We start from the raw sequence: 20,541 nt of genomic DNA on the forward strand, positions 1-20,541 counted from the left end.
GGTCTGTGTATACACCACCACAGTCAAGCTACACAACTGTTCCTTTATCACGAGAATTCTTAGTGCTGCCCCTTTGTAACTACTCTCATCTTCCTCCTCCTTCCCCCTCCCATCCCTAACTCCTGGTAACCACTAGTTTGTTCCCTACTTCTAAAATGTTGTCATTTTAAAATGTTATATGCTTGTGCTCAGTTGCTTCAGTTGTGCCTGTCTCTTTGCGACCCTATGGACTATAGTTTGCCAGGCTCCTCTGTTCATGGGATTCTCCAGGCAAGATACTAGACAGGGCTGCCATGCCCTCCTCCTGGGGACCTTCCCAACCCGGGGATCAAACCCACGCCTCCTGTATTGCAGGCAGATTCTTTACCCTTGAGCCACCTGGGGAGCCCAAAATGTCATATAAATGCAATTATACAGTATTTAATCTTTGGGAACTATTTCTTTTGCCACACAGTATAATTTCCTGGATATTTATCCAAGTTGCTGCATGTATCAGCAGTTCCTTTTTATCACTGAGTAGTATTGTATGGTATGGATCTGCTAAGTTTGCTTAACCACTCACTCACTGAAGCATATCTGGGTTATTTCCAAAGCAATGTAAAATGTGGTTGCTACCACTATATTATAATGATCCAACTTATACACTGTAAAAAAATATCCAGTATTTACAGTGAAGCATCTTACATGATACAGCTTTAAAATTTTTTAAATAGGCTTTCATGTAAAGAATTCAGTTTAGTTTTAAAATTGCATATACATCATTACTGTAAAAGTTCAAACAGTATCAAAGTACATAACAAAGTATAGTTCAGTTCAGTTCAGTCACTCACTCATGTCTGACTCTTTGCACCCCATGAATTGCAGCACGCCCGGCCTCCCTGTCCATCACCAACTCCTGGAGTTCACTCAGACTCACGTCCATCGAGTCAGTGAGGCCATCCAGCCATCTCATCCTCGGTCGTCCCCTTCTCCTCCTGCCCCCAATCCCTCCCAGCATCAGAGTCTTCTCCAGTGAGTCAACTCTTCTCATGAGGTGGCCAAAGTACTGGAGCTTCAGCTTTAGCATCATTCCTTCCAAAGAAATCCCAGGGCTGATCTCCTTCAGAATGGACTGGTTGGATCTCCTTGCAGTCCAAGGGACTCTCAAGAGTCTTCTCCAGCACCACAGTTCAAAAGCATCAATTCTTCAGTGCTCAGCCTTCTTCACAGTCCAACTCTCACATCCATACATGACCACTGGAAAAACCATAGCCTTGACTAGACGGACCTTTGCTGGCAAAGTAATGGCTCTGCTTTTCAATATGCTATCTAGGTTGGTCATAACTTTCCTTCCAACAAGTAAGTGTCTTTTAATTTCATGGCTGCAATCACCATCTGCAGTGATTTTGGAGCCCCCCAAAATAAAGTCTGACACTGTTTCCACCGTTTCCCCATCTATTTCCCATGAAGTGATGGGACCAGATGCCATGATCTTCGTTTTCTGAATGTTGAGCTTTAAGTCAACTTTTTCACTCTCCTCTTTCACTTTCATCAAGAGGCTTTTAGTTCCTCCTCACTTTCTGCCATAAGGGTGGTGTCATCTGTATATCTGAGGTTATTGATATTTCTCCCAGCAATCTTGATTCCAGCTTGTGTTTCTTCCAGCCCAGCGTTTCTCATGATGTACTCTGCATATAAGTTAAATAAGCAGGGTGACAATATATAGCCTTGACATACTCCTTTTCCTATTTGGAACCAGTCTATTGTTCCATGTCCAGTTCTAACTGTTGCTTCTTGACCTGCATACAGATTTCTCAAGAGGCAGGTCTGGTGGTCTGGTATATCCATCTCTTTCAGACTTTTCCACAGTTTACTGTGATCCACACAGTCAAAGGCTTTGGCATAGTCAATAAAGCAGAAATAGATGTTTTTCTGGAACTCTCTTGCTTTTTCCATGATCCAGCGGATATTGGCAATTTGATCTCTGGTTCCTTTGCTTTTGTAAAACCAGTTTGAACCTCAGGAAGTTCACGGTTCACATATTGCTGAAGCCTGGCTTGGAGAATTTTGAGCATTACTTTACTAGCATATGAGATGAGTGCAATTGTGTGGTAGTTTGAGCCTTTCTTTGGGATTGGAATGAAAACGTGTCTTGTGGCCACTGCTGAGTTTTCCAAATTTGCTGGCATATTGAGTGCAGCACTTTCATAGCATCATCTTTCAGGATTTGAAATAGCTCAACTGGAATTCCATCACCTCCACTAGCTTTGTTCGTAGTGATGCTTTCTAAGGCCCACTTGACTTCACATTCTAGGATATCTGCTCTAGGTGAGCGATCACACCATCATGATTATCTGGGTCATGAAGATCTTTTTTGTACAGTTCTTCTGTGTATTCTTGCCACCTCTTCTTAATATCTTCTGCTTCTATTAGGTCCATACTATTTCTGTCCTTTATCGAGCCCATCTTTGCATGAAATGTTCCCTTGGTATCTCTATTTTTCTTGAAGAGATCTCTAGTCTTTCCCATTCTGTTCTCTTCCTCTATTTCTTTGCATTGATCGCTGAAGAAGGCTTTCTTATCTCTTCTTGCTATTCTTTGGAACTCTGCATTCAGATGCTTATATCTTTCCTTTTCTCCTTTGCTTTTTGCTTCTCTTCTTTTCACAGCTATTTGTAAGGCCTCCCCAGACAGCCATTTTGCTTTTTTGCATTTCTTTTCCATGGGGATGGTCTTGATCCCTGTCTCCTGTACAATGTCACGAACCTCATTCCATAGTTCATCAGGCACTCTATCTATCAGATCTAGGCCCTTAAATCTATTTCTCACTTTCACTGTATAATCATAAGGGATTTGATTTTGGTCATATCTGAATGGTCTAGTGGTTTTCCCTGCTTTCTTCAATTTCAGTCTGAATTTGGTAATAAGGATTCATGATCTGAGCCACAGTCAGCTCCTGGTCTTGTTTTTGTTGACTGTATAGAGCTTCTCCATCTTTGGCTGCAAAGAATATAATCAATCTGATTTCAGTGTTGACCATCTGGTGATGTCCATGTGTAGAGTCTTTTCTTGTGTTGTTGGAAGAGGGTGTTTCCTATGACCAGTGCTAACAAAGTACAGTACATTATAAAAAGTAAATGTCCACCTTTATGCCTCAATACTAACATCTTTTTTCTCTTCCAAGAAGTGACTACTATTAATAGTTTAAAGTATATGTGTGTCTTGGATCTGGTCATATCTAAAAGTTTTTCAGTTAATTACTTTTCATTTGTGAGAAATCATATTACCTGCTTGCAGTAGTCTGTTTCTTCCCCAATATTAATCCTGCTTACACTTCCGCCTTTATAAAAATGTCGAAAGTGAAAAAAATAGGTACTGTCTTTAATTTCTACACTTAAAATTTGTAACATTTACATATTCATGTATTCTAATATGTTTTTCAGCAATTTTTATTGTTTAGGTTAGATTGACAACATTATCTATGAAAATATTAATGTTCAAACCATTTGTATGAGAATTCATTGTATATGTATCAAAATAGTTTTAAATATGGCCTACTTGAGCGTGATACTTTGTTGCAAAACAGTTTAAAATGTAAGTACTTTGACAAGATGTAATGATACCGTCCACTAGGAAGTAGGTGAAATCAGGATTTTGACCTATTGAATATATGAGGTGTGGAGGGCCAGGATAAGGAGAGGGAGCTGGTGTATGTTTCCTAGCCAGGGAATAACTGTTAACCTGATTAGTCATATTCCAGAACAAATCCTGGGGTACGTGTGTGTGTAAAGATCATGGGTATGGCCCTCCTTCCCTGTCATCTTCTTTATGATTCTGCAATTGGTATGAAGACATGATTAGAAGGAGGAGGAATCTATATTTATTCCCTGGCTTGTTTATTCCCTCTGAATCCCATGAGGTAGAATTTGGGCATTTCAAAGCACTGGCCAAACAATAATGGTCGAAGACTGGGCAACACACCAGGGTCATATTCTGAAACCTGACATAGGCTGAAGTGCAAACCTGGGCATTATTTGGAACAGAAAATAGAAAAGGCATACATTTTTTATCTAGTCAGGAGTTAGAGTTAGTAACTTCTTATGGCTGATATCAAAAAAGGCGTCTCTGTAGGCCTGCTATACTTCTATTAAAAGTAGTATAAACATCAAAGGATCAGCCACAGAGGTGAGGTCAGGAACCTCACTATCCTGACCTTGATATCCTCTGGCTAGCCATATGACAGGTCTCACTGAAGAAAATTCAAAAGCTATCTGCATCAGCATATTTCTTTTTAAAACATAGTGAAAGTCTGCCAGAGGTTAAGGCTTAATTAGCATCCTTGAATCTGACCAATTATGTTAATTTATACTCCTCTCCAGAAGAAAGCAAGGAAGATTCTTCCCTTCCAAGGAGCAGAGTCCCTTTTTTGCTTTATCTTAAGACTGAAAATTAGTATGACTGGGTTAACAGACTGGAAATAAAAGTGTGTGTGCTGGGAGGGAGGCAGGGGTACAGGAGCTCTATCAGCTCTTTCTGCTTATTGCTCACCCCACCTCTTTGTTCTTCCTGATTTGTTTATTTCCTTGAGGTGGAGAGGCCGTATATTCTACTCCAGTTTATCTGAGTACCCTAGCCTCAGGTTTGGAGTATCAGATAGGAGGTAATCTAATAATATACAGATACAAGATAATCTAATAACAGATGGATTTGAAGTTTTCCACTTTGCAGTTGACGGTCGTGTGTCAACTGCAAAGTGGAATCTTTGCAGAATATTTTCCCTTGGGAATCTTATGAAAATGGGTAGTTTTAGTCAAGAAAGATTTAGGCATGTGAGTCTCTTGAGCTAACATCTAACAGCAGGTATTCAATAAAGAGTAGTTATTACCAGGTAATGATCAAACAGATGATATGTACCAAAGATAAAAATTAATATGAGACTAACTTGAACTGGGTCCTGCCAAGGCAAGTGAACTCTGACTGAATACAAACACATACTTTCTTTCATTTTAAAAAATTCTTTATGATGCCTATAGGCAGAAGTGGCTCAGTAGTGTCTTCCTGTGAAAAGAATGTGAAAAAAACTACACAAATGTTACATTAAGATTCTTTTCACTTTATGAAGAGAACATTGAGTATATAAGTAATGATACCACAAATATTTCTGGGGATGTATTTTCTCATTTGAAATGAATATAACATTATCTACTCCCTCCAATAAAAAATTATAAATGGATTTTTAAGTTAATGAATCATGAAATATTTTTGTTGAGTTACAAGGGAACCAAATGGTCCTATTTATTTTAACACCTGGAAGAAGTCAGGATATGCACAGCTGGCTGTGAGCTCGTCACACATTCCTAAGCTTACAATTACTACTAGTGTTCTCAAAGTCCACTGACAAGCAGTTGCAGGTGGCCAAGATGTTTGTGTGTAGGAACAGCTTTACTCAGCAAAATCCAATAATGTATCAATAACAGTATTTACTTTTGAAACTATCAGTTTCTAAGAATGGCAGTTTCTATTTTCTTTAAATTATTTGAAGCATGCTTGGGTCTGCTAATAAGAAATTTGCAAAATCCCTCTCATTTCAAACAAATGTCAGCAAATAAAAGAGCATTTAAGAATACTGTCAAAGAAAAAGTTGATCTGCTAAAGTCTAACTATTTAGAATATTCTGACAGTGGAAATAGCCACACCCTCAAAGTATAATGAAGGTTACCTATAAAATTCATTCTCTAGAATTCATTTCTAGATGAAATGCAGCTAGTATTTCAGAGGAGGGAAAATAATTATTTTATTAAAAAAGTCATTCTCAGATTTTTAGATGATATAAAAATTTAAGTTTCTAGAGTAATTTAAATTGTTTTATATAATGCACTTTAATCAACACTCTGACAATGTTTTCATAATGGCAATGCACATATGGGCTTCATTCATTCAACATCATAAACAATAAACAAATGGTGTAGCTAAGTAGTTAAGAGTTAGGTTCTGAATCCAGATGCCTTGTATATATCTTAGTTCTGCCAGTTATTTATTAGTCATTAGACCCTGGGAAAGTCATTCAGCTTCTGGGCATCAATTTCCTCAACTGTAAAAATGAAAATATTAACAAATCTATCCCATAGATTGTCGTGAAGAATGAATGGCTCAATATATATATATATATGAAAGTCTTATAAAATGACTAAAATGTATAAGAATCATACAAATGTCAGCTGCCTTTAATTATTACTATTATTGTCATTGCCAGTGAGGTATCACCTTATACCTGTCAAAATGGCTGTCATCAGAAAGACTACAAAAAAAATGTTGGTAAATATGTGGAGAAAAGGGAACCACATATTATTGGGAATATAAATTGATTCAGCCACTATGTAAAACAGTATGCAGGTTCCTCAAAACCTAAAAATATTACAGACGTGCCATATGATCCAGCAATTCCAATCCTGGGTATATATCTGAAAAAAATGAAAACATAATTCAAAAAGACACATGCACCTCAATGCTAATAGCAGCGTTATTTACAACAGACAAGACGTGAAAGCAATTTAAGCGTCCCTCAACAGATGAATGAATAAAGAAGATGTGGTGTACACACACACACACCGTGGAATATTACCCAGCCATAAAAAGGAATAAAATCTCGCCATCTGCAATGATGTGGATGGAGTTGCAGGGTATTGTGCTTCTCTGGTGGCTCAGATGGTAAAGAATATGCCCACAATGTGTGAGGCCTGGGTTCAGTCTCTGAGTTGGGAAGACCCCCTGGAGGAGGGCATGGCAACCCACTCCAGTATTCTTACCTGGAGAATCCCCATGGACAGAGGAGCCTAGCAGGCTGCAATCCATGGGGTGGCACAGAGTCAGACACGACTGAGTGACTAAGCACAGCACGGAGGGTATTGTGCTTAGTGAAATAAGTCAGACAGAGAAAGACAATACTGCATGCTATCATTCATATGTGAAATCTAAAAAATTAAACAAACTAGAAAATACGGCAAGAAACCCACTCACAGATGCAGAGAACAGACGTGTGGTTCCCATGAGGAGACGTAAAGTGGAGAGGGGCAATATAGGGGGAGGGGATAAAGAGGTAGTACATAGGACTGTTTTACTATGTCTTAAATAAATAAATTACAATGATATATTTAACAGCATAGGGAATATAGCCACTATTTGTATTACTATAAATAAGAGTATAACCCATAAAATTTTTGAGTGACTATTGTATACCTGGTTCTAATAATGTAAACCAACTATATATCTCAGTTAAATATATTGTTGCTGCTATCTGAGCACCTGAGTTGCCATGTCCTCCTCCAGGGTATCCTCCTGACCCAGGGATGGAACCTGGGTCTCTTATGTCTCCTACACTGGCAGGTGGGTTCTTTACCACTAGCGCCACCTGGGAAGCCCAGGAATGCTATTACCCTTAAAAATAGGCACCAAGGCATGAGGGCTTCCCTTGTAGCTCAGTTCAGTTCAGTTCAGTCACTCAGTCGTGTCCGACTCTTTGTGACCTCATGAGTTGCAGCACACCAGGCCTCCCTGTTCATCACCAACTCCTTGTAGCTCAGTCGGTGAAAAATCTGCCTGTAATGCAGGAGATCTGGGTTGGATTCCTGAGTTGAGAAGATCCGCTGGAGAGGAAATGCAGCCACTCCAGTAATCTTGCCTGGGAAATCCCATGGACAAAGGAGCCTGGCAGGCTGCAGACAGTGCATGGGGCTGCACAAGTTGGACATGACTTAGCAACTAAACCACCACCACCACCACCAATGCATGAAGAAAAGAAGCAATCCCCTGGACTGATACAGATGACAAAGTCAGCTGACCATCTTTTACTTGTTTCTGTTGCTATTACCACACACTGGTCCTCTATTTTCATTCATTCATTACTACAGCCTATAATTTTCAAGTCCTAAACTGATGGAACGAAAAAGTAACTTATTTATAGTAAAGACTGATGACTATTACAGCTATGTAAGAATCAATTTGTTAAATAGCCAGAAGTAAAGCTGAAATACCGTCTGACTATATATTCCATAAGTTATAGAAGATGAGACTCAAAAAAGGTGGGAAGGCAAAAGTTCTTAAAACGATATATGCTTCCAATTATTTTACAGTTGCATGTCTTCGGTACAGTGAAAGTCTCCTGTTTCAAACACAAATGTAATGAGATGTTTTTAGATACTTGAAAGGTTGTTCTTTCCACTCTGTATTGTTCTTCTTTTACCCATTTCTCTTTATTCATAAATATATATATAAATTTTACTCTCAGGAAAAAGAGCAAATAAAGCCTAAAATAAGAGAGCTAAATGCTTGGCTTAGAACTCCAAGATAGGATCTCTGTGTATGGCTTTTATTTCTAAGATCTAGATTCACATTTAAAGAGAAAACTGGTTTTGTTTTAATTCCTAAAGGCCCTGATTTGTAAGATCAGAACCTCAAGCTCTGAGGATGTATCTATTAATGACCACCTTATGGCAAGGTAGGAAATAGTGGCTAACCTAAGCCTTTTCTTGCTTTGAGAAAACGTTAGACTAAAGACTAAGATAAGATAATTTTCTAACTTTAGACTTTTAGGTCTTGGAAGGATGATTGGAGAAAAATTCAATGAAATGTAGTATAAATGTAGTAATAGTAGTGCCTTACTATACATCTCTCTCCCGACTCCTTAGATCTGGCTTTCAAAGTCGTTAAAGCACTTACCAAAGGATTAAAGAGGAGCAATAAATGAATCAAGGTTACTAAATGAGGAAGATGCAGAGAATGAAACTAAAGTTTCCTCTGATGCCAACACCTGAGGAAGCTTGGTCAAACAGTCACGAAAGAATGGCAGAAGGGGCCTGAAATAACACCCCCAAACTCACTCCAGGTTCTTCTTATCTCCATCAAAGTGCAGAAGGGTCCAGAAAAGTTCCTTAGTGTTCTGCTACTCCTATCCCTGGGGCATGAAAGACAGTTGAGGTTGAAGTCAGTATACTTGCCAGGAGTAATACAGAAGCAAAGAGCCAAATGACACTTACCTACAGCTCAGACAGTAAAGAATCTGCCTGCAGTGCAGGAGACCTGGGTTTGATCCCTGGGTCAGGAAGATCCCCTGGAGAAGGGAATGGTTACTCACTGCAGTGTTTTTGCCTGAAGAATTCCATGGACAGAGGAGCCTGGTGGGTGACTGTCCATGGAGTTGCAAAGAGTCATTCATGACTGAAGCGACTAATACTTTTTGGACTTCCTAGTTGACGTTAGCGGTAAAGAACCTGCCTGCCAGTGCAGGAGACGTAAGAGACTCAGGTTCATTTCCTGGGTCAGGAAGATTCCCTGGAGAAGGACATGGCAACCCATTCCAGTATTCTTGCCTGGAGAATCCTGTGGAGAGAGGAGCCTGGTGGGTTATAGTCCACACGGTCGCAAAGAATAGGACATGACTGAAGTGACTTAGCACAACTTAGCAGGCAGGCAAAGAGCCAAAAGGCATAGATCAGTAATGGCAGCCCCAAACTGAGAAGTACAGAAGGGGCTTAATTAGCAGGAAATAGCTGAGCTCTCTAATCACTATACTCTGCCCTTGATAACATGATGATGATGACTATAAAGTGAAGTCTCTCAGTTGTGTCCAAATCTTTGTGATCCCATGGACTGTAGCCTACCAGTCTTCTCTGTCCATGTAATTTTCCAGCAAGAGTACTGGAGTGGGTTGCCATTTCCTTCTCCAGGGGATCTTCCCAACCTAGGGATTGAACCTGGGTCTCCTACATTGCAGGGAGACGTTTTATCCTCTGAGCTACCAGGAAGACTTATGATGACTATAATAAAGCAGATATTAGGTACTAAATGCCATTTAAGTAACTTACAGGAAATGAACTTGATCCTCACAATCCTATAAGATAGATAGAATTATATTCTCCTATTTTAAAAATGAGAGAACTGACACACAGAGAAGAAAGAAGATTTGCACAGCCAATAAGCAACAGACTTGGACTCTGAATAAGAGAATAAATCAAGAATTACATTGGTCATGAACAATTTATAGTAGGTAATATAGACAGAAGAGGCTTATTATGCCCAGAGACCAGCTGGGAAAAGACACCTCAACCAGAGGCGGTGAGGATCAGATTCCCCTTCCCCAATGCCAGGAGAATATGTAAACTCCTTGGGGACTTTAGATCATTAATGAGAAGAAAAATAGTGCAAAAAAGAGGAGGGAGAAACCTGTATGCTTATAATGGAAGATATATTCATATTTCATATCTATGTCTTTGAACGTTTATTTACTGTGATGTCTCTAGAAAACATGTAAGTAAGGCTGTCAGCTAGGTTTTTAAAAGCAATGCTGAGAAGTAAACTGTTTCATTTTGGTGGTCTTCCTTAATCTCTTTTAGATTCATGGTTTCTATTCTAAGCCTGTTTCTTACTTTCAGCAAATGCTATACTAAAGACCAAGATAAGATGACTCTGTAACCTTTGATTTTTAGGCTTTGGAAGAGTACTTAGGGAAATACTTCCCAACAGTGAAATGTAGGTAATAGTCATTTGGTTTACCTACAGATATACTTTCCTGCTCTGGGCTTCCCCAGTGGTTCAGTGGGTAAAGAATCCACCTGCAATGCAGGAGACACCAAAAAGATGGGTTTGATCCCTGAGTCAGGAAAATCCTCCAGAGGAGGAAATGGCAGCCCGCTCCAGTGTTCTCATCTGAAAAATCCCATGGGCAAAGAAGCCTAGCGGGCTACAGTCCATGGGGTCGCAAAGAGTCAGACACAACTGAGCACATATATATATTTATGTGTGTGTGTGTCTATGTATATGTATATAAATATGCATGTCTGTAAATACATTTAAAAAAATAGAGCCCATAAGAGTACAAATATTCATACTGAGTATTGCTGGGGAGTAGAATTATGGGTACTTTTAATTTTTTTCTTTATATTACCTGAAGATTTTTTTCTTGGTGGTATGGGGGTGATGTATGTTATTGCAATAGTAAGAAAAAATTTCATTTTAAAGAGTTAAATGAGTAAAAAGAATAAAAAATGAAACTGCAAAAGAAAATAGAGATGTACAGAAATTCCTATGCCCTCTGAGCTGCGGCAGAGACAAGGTAATAGTTCTGATATGAATCCCATTTTCAGAATGTATAACAGTTAAGATATGATGAAAAAGGATTTTTAATAATTGTGAATTAATTTCTTTCTCTGTTAACTTTCAGGGTTCAATTTGTATATTAAGTTAAGAATGCTATACATTTTAAATTCTCCCAACTTACTAACTTAATTGCTAATATTAACAAATTAATATTTGCATACTGCCTACAATGTGCTTACTGCTGTGGTAAGTTCTGTAGAAGGTAAAAAATGCACTTTTGATATGTTAAACTTTACACCAAGACAGCCTGTATGTGTGTTAGTTGCTCAGTCATGTCCGACTCCCTGCAACTCCATGGGCTATAGCCCGCCAGGCTCCTCTGTCCATGGGGATTCTCCAGGCAAGAATACTGGAGTGGGTTGCCATGCCCTCCTCCAGGGATCTTCCTGACCTAGGAAGGTTCAGTCTTCTCAAGGGATAGAATTCGGATCTCCTGCATTGCAGGTGGGTTCTTTACCATCTAAGCCACCAGGGAAACCCATGGGAGCCAGTCTGGCATGACACAACAATAATGATAACTTGGTAAATTTGCTGGTCAAAAATCTCAGCAAAATAAACATTGCTTCAAATTTCCATGTAACATGGCATCTTCAGTAAAGATATTACCATTGGTCCACCATCAACAAAGTGTGTCCTTTTGAATAATGGTAATAAGTTCATTATTCACACGAATTTGAAATTCTGGTTAGAATCAGAAATCACTAATAGTCAGCTAACTTAATAACCCATATAGGATTCAACCCATATACAAATTAAATTGTCATCTAAGAATGATGATGAAAGTGAAAGTCTCTCTGTTATGTCCGACTCTTTGCAACCCCAAGACTATACAGTCCATGGAACTGATGGCTTATAACTAGTATTTTTTGAGTGTTTAATATGTTCCAGGTACAAAGCTAAGCACTTCATCATCATCACCATTTAATGTCTTAGAAAATTTAGGCTCACAGGTTAAACAAGTCGTCCAGGTTCACATGTTTACTAGTGAGGATTCAAACCCACTATTGTCTGGCCATGAAGCACCGCATCACATCTTCATTAAATATTATATATATTTAGTCACTATGTAATGCTAAAGTAAATCGAAATGGTTTGTGAACTAGTGAACGTTTAAAATTTTATACTTATAAAAATATCTGAATACTTAAAATCCATGTTTGAAAACTTCAGAGCCAGCAAAGTACAAAAATAAAAAAATAGTTGCTCATCAAGCCAAAGCATATGCAGATGGAGAAGATGGAACTTAAGGGATAAAATTAATCTTTTTTTTTTCCTGTCACTAATTCATCATGTGGCCACAAATAATAATAATAATAATAATTCAACTGTTAGGTCAACTTTAGGGAACAAAAGAAAATAAGTTCCTACGACCAGGTACTTTTGCTATGCTTGCTAAATCCTTAACTAATCAACAATTTGATGAGACAGGTATTATTACTCCATTTAAAAACAAAAGAAACCAGATTAAGAAAGTGTGAATAACTTATATCCAGTTGGTAAGTGACAAAGTTGAGATTAAACAAAAGAAAGCACAATTAGAGAATTAATGAGCTGTACTTTAAAATAACATTTATGTGTATTGATCACTGACTACTACACTTATGTAACTAATTTACAGAGCAAACTAGTTTTCTGATACGATATGCAAGACCTAAGAATAAAAACATCTGCAAAAGTTTAAAAACATTTATTTTAAATTCTCTATTTGAAGACTGATGAAATGACCTCCTAACCATGGTACACGTATCCATTTTCCATGACTAAAAATCTAGTAATAAAAGGGGAAAATTCAGATTATTTCTGAATTTTGAAACTGAAAAGATTTTAATAACTGAGAAGGGAAACAAGATGTTTAAGACAAATGTGTAAAAACAGACATTTTCTTTTTTTGCAACACAATGCTCTAAGCCTACACTCTCAGGTTGCTAAATCGAAATCTTCTCTTTTAAATACTTTTCAAAAACCAGGAATTTAGAAAAGTATCACTCTGAACTATCTTTGAAGATCCATGGCATCCAACATCATCATATGAAATAAGAAATAGAAGCATCTTTTTAATGCTACATACTCTATACTCATCTGGAGAAGGAGGTGGCACCCCACTCCAGTGTTCTTGCCTGGAGAATCCCAGGGACGGGGGAGCCTGGTGGGCTGCCGTCTATGGGGTCGCACAGGGTCGGACACGACTGAAGTGACTTAGCACTCTATTCTCATCATCTTTCAACGTTTCCTAATTTATAGAATCAGATTTTTAAGCATGGTAAGATCATCTAGTCCAACAACTTAATGTTGAGAAAGGAGAAAATTGGGATCCAGGGAAGTTTGAAAAATTTCTCCATGACTGTTTGTGAATTAGTGCCTGAGTGGAGACTAAATCCTAGGCTTCCTGATATTAAGTCTAAAACTTATTATTCAATATATTATAATGCCATATTACCTCCATTTCTATTTTGAAAAATGTCAATAGTAACTATAGCATATTTAAATCCTGGGTCCCTAAGCGAAGGGTTCAGAAGTCCCCACCCTTCTATTGAGAAAGTTATTTAGACATATTCTTAGAGTGGTTATCTACTTAATATTTACCCTAAATGTATACTGGTCAGGTAAATTCAGAATAAATAGTCTCCTGATGAAAGGGGGTGCAGATTACTAGTGGCCCTACCTATAATGTAAAGGCCTCTCTGGTAGTACTTAAAAGAGCAATAACAACATATTTGGATACAAATTTATAATTTACAATGTCATTTCACATATTATCTTAGCTGAAGACCCTCAAGCAAGCTTCTTTTAAAGATGTACTTTACCAAGGTATAATTTAAATACAAAAAAACAAAGTACACCCACTTAAAGCATATGTGTGCTGGGTGTTCAGCACACAGTCTGTCTGACTCTTTGTGACACTATTGACTGTAGCCTCCCAGGCTCCTCTGTCCATGGGATTCTCCAGGCAAGAACACTAGAGTAGGTAGCCATTTCTTTCTCCAGGGGACCCAGGAATCAAACCCACATCTCTTACGTCTCCTGCACTGGCAGGCAGGTTCCTTACCACCAGCGCTACCTGGGAAGCTGTTAGTTGCTCAGTTGTCTCCGACTCTGTGACTCCATGGACTGTAGCTTGCCAAGATTCTCTCTCCATGGAATTCTCCAGGCAAGAATCCTTTCTCCAGGGTATCTTTCTGATCCAGGGATCTAACCCAGGTCTCCTGCATTGCAGGCAGATTCTTTACCATCTGAGCCACCAGAGAAGCCCTTAGAGCTTACAGTTTGAGTTTTTTGGTTTGTTTTTGACTTAAGAGAAAAAAGATTTATTATCAATGTCTAAGAACTTGGGAATGGCTTAGTTGGGTGCTTTGGTTCCAATGTTCTTACAGCTCAGTTCAGTCACTCAGTCATGTCTGACTCTGTGACCCCACAGGGTACAGCACACCAGGCATCCCTGTCCATCACCAACTTCAGGAGTTTAGTCAAAATCAAGTTCATCGAGTCCGGGATGCCATCCAACCATCTCACCCTCTGTTGTCTCTTTCTCCTCCTGCGTCCCTCCTCCTCCAGCATCAGGGTCTTTTCCAGTGAGTCAGTTCTTCACATCAGGTGGCCAAAGTACTGCAGCTTCAGCTTCAGCATCAGTTCTTCCAAGGACTATTCAGAGCTAATTTCCTTTAGGATGGACTGGTTGGATCTCCTTGCAGTCCAAGGGACTCCCAAGAGTCTTCTTTAACACCACAGTTCAAGAGTTTCAATTCTTCGATGCTCAGCTTTCTTTATAGTCCAACTCTCACATCCATACATGACTACTGGAAAAACCATAGCTTTGACTAGATGGACCTTTGTCAATGAAGTAAAAACTCTGCTTTTTAATATGCTGTCTAGGTTGATCATAACTTTCCTTCCAAGGAGCAAGCGTCTTTTAATTTCATGGCTGTAGTCACCATCTGCAGTGATTTTGTAACCGCCTCCTCCCCCCCCAAAAAATAACATATATTACTGTTTCCATTGTTTCCCCATCTATTTGCCACAAAGTGATGGGACCAGATGCCATGATCTTAGTTTTCTGAGTGTTGAGTTTTAAGCCAGTTTTTTCACTCTTCTCTATCACTTTCTTCAAGAGGCTCTTTAGTTCTTCTTTGCTTTCTGCCATAAGGGTGGTGTCAACTTCATATCCACGGAGAAGGCAATGGCATCCCACTCCAGTACTCTTGCCTGGAAAATCCCATGGATGGAGGAGCCTGGAAGGCTGCAGTCCATGGGGTCGCTGAGGGTCGGACACGACTGAGCGACTTCACTTTCACTTTTCACTTTCACGCATTGGAGAAGGAAATGGCAACCCACTCCAGTGTTCTTGCCTGGAGAATCTCAGGGACGGGGGAGCTTGGTGGGCTGCTGTCTATGTGGTCGCACAGAGCCGGACACGACTGAAGCTGCTTAGCAGCAGCAGCAGCATCTGCATATCTGAGGCTATTGATAGTTCTCCTGGCAATCTTGATTCCAGCTTGTGTTTCTTCCAGCCCAGCATTTCTCATGATGTACTCTGCATATAAGTTAAATAAGCAGGGTGACAATATACAGCCTTGACGTACTCCTTTCCCAATTTAGAACAGTCTGTTGCTTCATGTCCAGTTCTAACTGTTCCTTCTTGACCTGCATACAGATTTCTCAGAAGGCAGGTCAGGTGGTCTGGTATTCCCATCTCTCTCAGAATTTTCCACAGTTTATTGTGATCCACACAGTCAAAGGCTTTGGCATAGTCAATAAAGCAGAAATAGATGTTTTTCTGGAACTCTCTTGGTTTTTCAATGATCCAGTGGATGCTGGCAATTTGATCTCTGGCTCATCTGCCTTTTCTAAATCCAGTTTGAACATCTGCAAGTTCACAGTTCACGTACTGTTGAAGCCTGGCTTGAAGGACTCTGAGCATTACTTTGCTAGCATGTGAGATGAGTGCAACTGTGTGGTAGTTTGAGCATTCTTTGGCATTGCCTTTCTTTGGGATTGGAACAAAACTGACCTTTTCTAGTCCTGTGGCCACTGCTGAGTTTTCCAAATTTGCTGGCATATTGAGTGCAGCACTTTCACAGCATCATCTTTCAGGATTTGAAATAACTAAACTGGAATTCCATCATCTCCACTCGCTTTGTTCGTAGTGATGCTTCCTAAGGTCCACTTGACTTCACATTCCAGTATGTATGGCTGTAGGTGAGTGATCACACCATCATGGTTATCTGGGTTATAAACATCATTTTTGTATAGTTCTTTGTAGTCTTGCCACCTCTTCTATTTTGCTTCTTTTAGGTCCATACCATTTCTGTCCTTTAGCGAGCCCATCTTTGCATGAAATGTTCCCTTGGTGTCTCTAATTTTCTTAAAGAGATCTCTAGTCTTTCACATTCTCTTGTTTTCCTCTATTTCTTTGCATTGATCATTGAGGAAGGCGTCTTATCTCTCCTTGCTATTTTTTGGAACTCTGCATTCAAATGGGTATACTTTCCTTTTCTCCTTTGCCTTTTGCTTCTCTTCTTTTCTCAGGTATTTGTAAGGTCTCCTCAGACAACCATTTTGTCTTTTTGCATTTCTTCTTTTTGAGGATGGTCTTAATCACTGCCTCCTGTACAGTCATGAACTTCCATCCATAATTCTTCACTCTGTCTATCAGATCTAATCCCTTGAATCTATTTGTCATTTTCACTGTATAATCATAAGGGATTTGATTTAGGTCATACCTGAATGGTCTAGTGGCTTTCCCTACTTTCTTCAATTTCATTCTGAAATGGTAATAAGAAGTTCATGGTCTGAGCCACAGTCAGCTCCTGGTCTTATTTTTGCTGACTGTATAGTGCTTCTCTATTTTTGGCTGCAAAGAATATAATCAATCTGATTTCAGTATTGACCATCTGGTGATGTCCATGTGTAGAGGCTCCTCTTATCTTATTGGAAGAGGAGTTGTTTGCTATGACTGTGTGTTCTCTTGGCAAATCTGTGTTGGCCTTTGACCTGCTTCATTCTGTACTCCAAGGCCAAATTTGCCTGTTATTCCAGGTATCTCTTGACTTCCTACTTTTGCATTCCAGTCCCCTATAATGAAAAGGACATCTTTTTGTTGGATTTTAGTTCTAGAAGGTCTTGTAGGTATTCATAGAACTGTTTAATTTCAGCTTCTTCAGCATTACTGGTTGGGGCATAGACTTGGATTACTGAGACTGTGAATGGTTTGCCTTTGAAGTGAAGAGAGATCACTCTGTCGTTTTTGAGACTGCATCCAAGTACTGCATTTCAGACTTTTTGTCGACTATGATGGCTACTCCATTTCTTCTAAGGGATTCTTGCCCGCAGTGGTAGATATAATGGTTATCTGAGTTAAATTCACCCATTCCAGTCCATTTTAGTTCACTGATTCCTAAAATGTCAATGTTCACTCTTGCCATCTCCTGTTTGACCACTTCCAATTTACCTTGATTCATGGACCTAACATTCCAGATTACTATGCAATATTGTTATTTACAATGTTGGGCTTTGCTTCTATCACCAGTCACATCCACATCCACAGCTGGTTTTTCTTTGGCTCCATCTCTTCATTCTTTCTGGAGTTATTTCTCCACTGTTCTCCAGTAGCATATTGGGCACCTACTGACTTGGGGAGTTCCTCTTTCAGTGTCCTATCTTTTCACCTTTTCATATCATTCATGGGGTTCTCAAGGCAAGAATACTCAAGTGGTTTGCCATTCCTTTCTCCAGTGGACCACGTTTTGTTAGAACTCTCCACCATGACTCATCTGTATAGGGTGGCCTTACACGGCGTGGCTCATGGTTTCATTGAGTTAGACAAGGCTCTGGTCCATGTGATCAGTTTGATTAGTTTTCTGTGACTATGGTGTTCATTCTGTCTGCCCTCTGATGGATAAGGATAAGAGGCTTATGGAAACTTCCTGATGGGAGAGACTGACTGAATGGGGAACTGGATCTTTTTCTGGTGGGCAGGGGCCTTGCTCAGTAAATCTTTAATCCAATTTGCTGTTGATGGGCGGGGCTGTGTTCCCTCCCTGTTGTTTGACCTGAGGGCAAACTATAGTGGAGGTAATGAAGATAATGGTGACCTCCTTCAAAACTGCCACATGCAGCACCCCCAAACCCTGTACTAGGTCACCACTGACCCACGCCTCTGCCGCAGACTCCTGGACACTCACAGGCAAGTCTGGGTCAGTCTCTTGTAGGGTCACTGTTCCTTTCTCCTGGGTCCTTGTACACACCTGGTTCTGTTTGTGCTCTCCAAGAGTCTGTTTCCCCAGTCCTGTGTAAGTTCTGGTGGCTCTATGGTGGGGTTAATGGTGACCTCCTCCAAGAGGCCTCACCATAGCCAGGTCTGCTGCACCCAGAGCCCCTGCCCCTGCAACAGGCCATTGCTGACCCATGCCTCCACAAGAGATACTCAAACACAGTTCTGGCTCAGTCTCTGTGGGGTTTCTGCATCCTGGTGCACACAAGGTTTTGTTCGTACCCTCCAAGAGTCTGATTCCCCTGTCCTGTGTAAGTTCTGGTGGCTCTATGGTGGGGTTAATGGCAGCCTCTCCAAGAGGGCTTATGCCATTCCCAGGTCTGCTGCACCAGAGCCCCTGCCCCTGCGGCAGGCCACTGCTGATCTGTACCTCCACAGGAAACACTCAAACACTCAAAGGCAGGTCTGGCTCAGTCTCTGTGGAGTCTCCTGGTGCACACAAGGTTTTGTTTGAGCCCTCCGAATATCTCTGGTGTGTATGGGTGTGATTCTAAATGCAATTTCGCCCCTCCTATCATCTTGCTGAGGCTTCTTCTTTGCCTTTGGACATGGGGTATATTTTTTTGGTGGGATCCAACCTTCTGTTGTCAATGGCTCTTCAGCACTGAGTTGTAATTTTGGAGTTCTCACAGGAGAAGATGAGCTCACGTCCTTCTGCTCCACCATCTTGAATAACTCTTGCAATGTTCTCACAAGTTGTAATTAAATTGTCAGCCTGGATCTAGAGTAATCTGAAGACTACAGTGGGGCAAGAGGGATGGCTTCTAAAATGGCTCACTCACTTGGCTCTCTGGAGAAAGCGTCAGTTACTTGCTGGCTGTTGGCTGTTAGGAACTGGCCTCAGTTCCTAACCATGTAGACCTCCTCACTGGGTTGCTTAAGTGTCCTCATAAAATGTAGGCTGGAATCCCCAAGTTTAATGAGTTTTGAAAAACATATACCAGTGCATAACCACTACCACAATGAAGACACAGAACAACACTTCTATCATCTAAATAATTCCCTCAGGTACCTCCTCCTCTCAGTTCTGACTCTGGAGTGTGTGTGTGTTTCTTTTTTGAAAGCACAGTTTCACAAAACCTGTTTCAGTCATGTATAGTTACAAAAACATTAGTGTATCAGGTCACCATTCAAATTTGTTTCTTGTTGTCAAGTCCATACTTGAACAACTCTGCATCAGAGGGATGACAGAACTTTAATATGCATGGAGTAAGAGGACAGATTAATTCTCTCAACAATCTTGCTCTAATGTAAGCTGCTTAGAAATGGTATTGTTCTCCAGTTTTTCAGTTTTCTTCATCAGTTTGTTGACCTGGAATTCTTGTGCCTCTTAAAGATGTTATTCTAGATGGGCTTTCTCATGCTGTGAATATATCTGTTTTTTTGGAAAGCTCATTAGTGGGGAATTTTTCTCCCTTTTCATAATTTACACCCAGGGTTTATTTCTCTTTCCATAAAGGAAAAACTTGGCTTTCTGCTGCCATTGATTAGAGTGCATTTTCTAGAACTTTGTATCAGTGGAGTCACATAGTATGTAAGTAACTTTTGTGTAGGGCCTCTTTCACTAAGCAGAATGTTTTTGAGATCCACTCCTGTTGTGTCTATCAGTAGAACATTCCTTTTTATTGCTGAATATAATATAGCTTTATAACTATTATATAGTTATAAAGTACTGAATAATTATTACATTTTAAATTTCATCAATAAAAATTTTGTGGACATTTTCCTTTTGTTATATAAACACCTGTAAATATCCTCACTTTGCTTCTTGCCCTACAAAGTCTAAAATATTTACTACCTAGCCCTTAAAAGAAAAAGTCTGTTAACCTGAGACAGACTAGCAGATTAGTTATGAGCTGGGAGCTTGCTAGAAATGCAGACTCTCACACCCCACCACAGAACTATAGAATCTGAATCTGGATTATAACAAGATCCCAGGTAACTCATAGGCCTATCAAAATTTGAGAAACACTGGTGCTTTCGTTTTACAATTCTAACAAGAAACAACACATACTATATATGTAAAAGTGTGTGAACCCCTGCATGTGTGTGTTAATAAGCCTAAAAGAGGTACTAATATCCATGACTTCCAGAAAATTATTACTGGTATTTAAAATAAACATAAAAAATATGGGGCTATATAC

General features: G+C 39.7%; 1 protein-coding gene across 20 annotated transcripts in view; it reads right to left on the reverse strand.

Moving 5' to 3' along the window:
* Positions 1-20,541, reverse strand: part of PMS1 (PMS1 homolog 1, mismatch repair system component) — a 474,998-nt gene that overhangs the window by 244,923 nt on the left and 209,534 nt on the right. For 2 of the 20 annotated variants that reach the window (XR_009599291.1, XR_009599283.1), the window contains 2 exons: positions 8,856-8,929; positions 1,557-6,440 (listed from right to left, as the gene is read on the reverse strand). The exons of 14 other annotated variants lie outside the window; for them this stretch is intronic. The gene's annotated coding sequence lies outside the window, so the exon portion shown is untranslated. Of the gene's footprint in view, positions 1-1,556; positions 6,441-8,855; positions 8,930-9,011; positions 9,355-20,541 lie in introns of those variants that run through there. 4 more of the 20 variants (XR_009599279.1, XR_009599277.1, XR_009599284.1 and 1 more) reach the window with 3 other exon arrangements.

This window comes from Ovis aries, chromosome 2 (genome assembly GCF_016772045.2).
Source record: "Ovis aries strain OAR_USU_Benz2616 breed Rambouillet chromosome 2, ARS-UI_Ramb_v3.0, whole genome shotgun sequence".
In the NCBI taxonomy this organism is placed as follows: domain Eukaryota; kingdom Metazoa; phylum Chordata; class Mammalia; order Artiodactyla; family Bovidae; genus Ovis; species Ovis aries.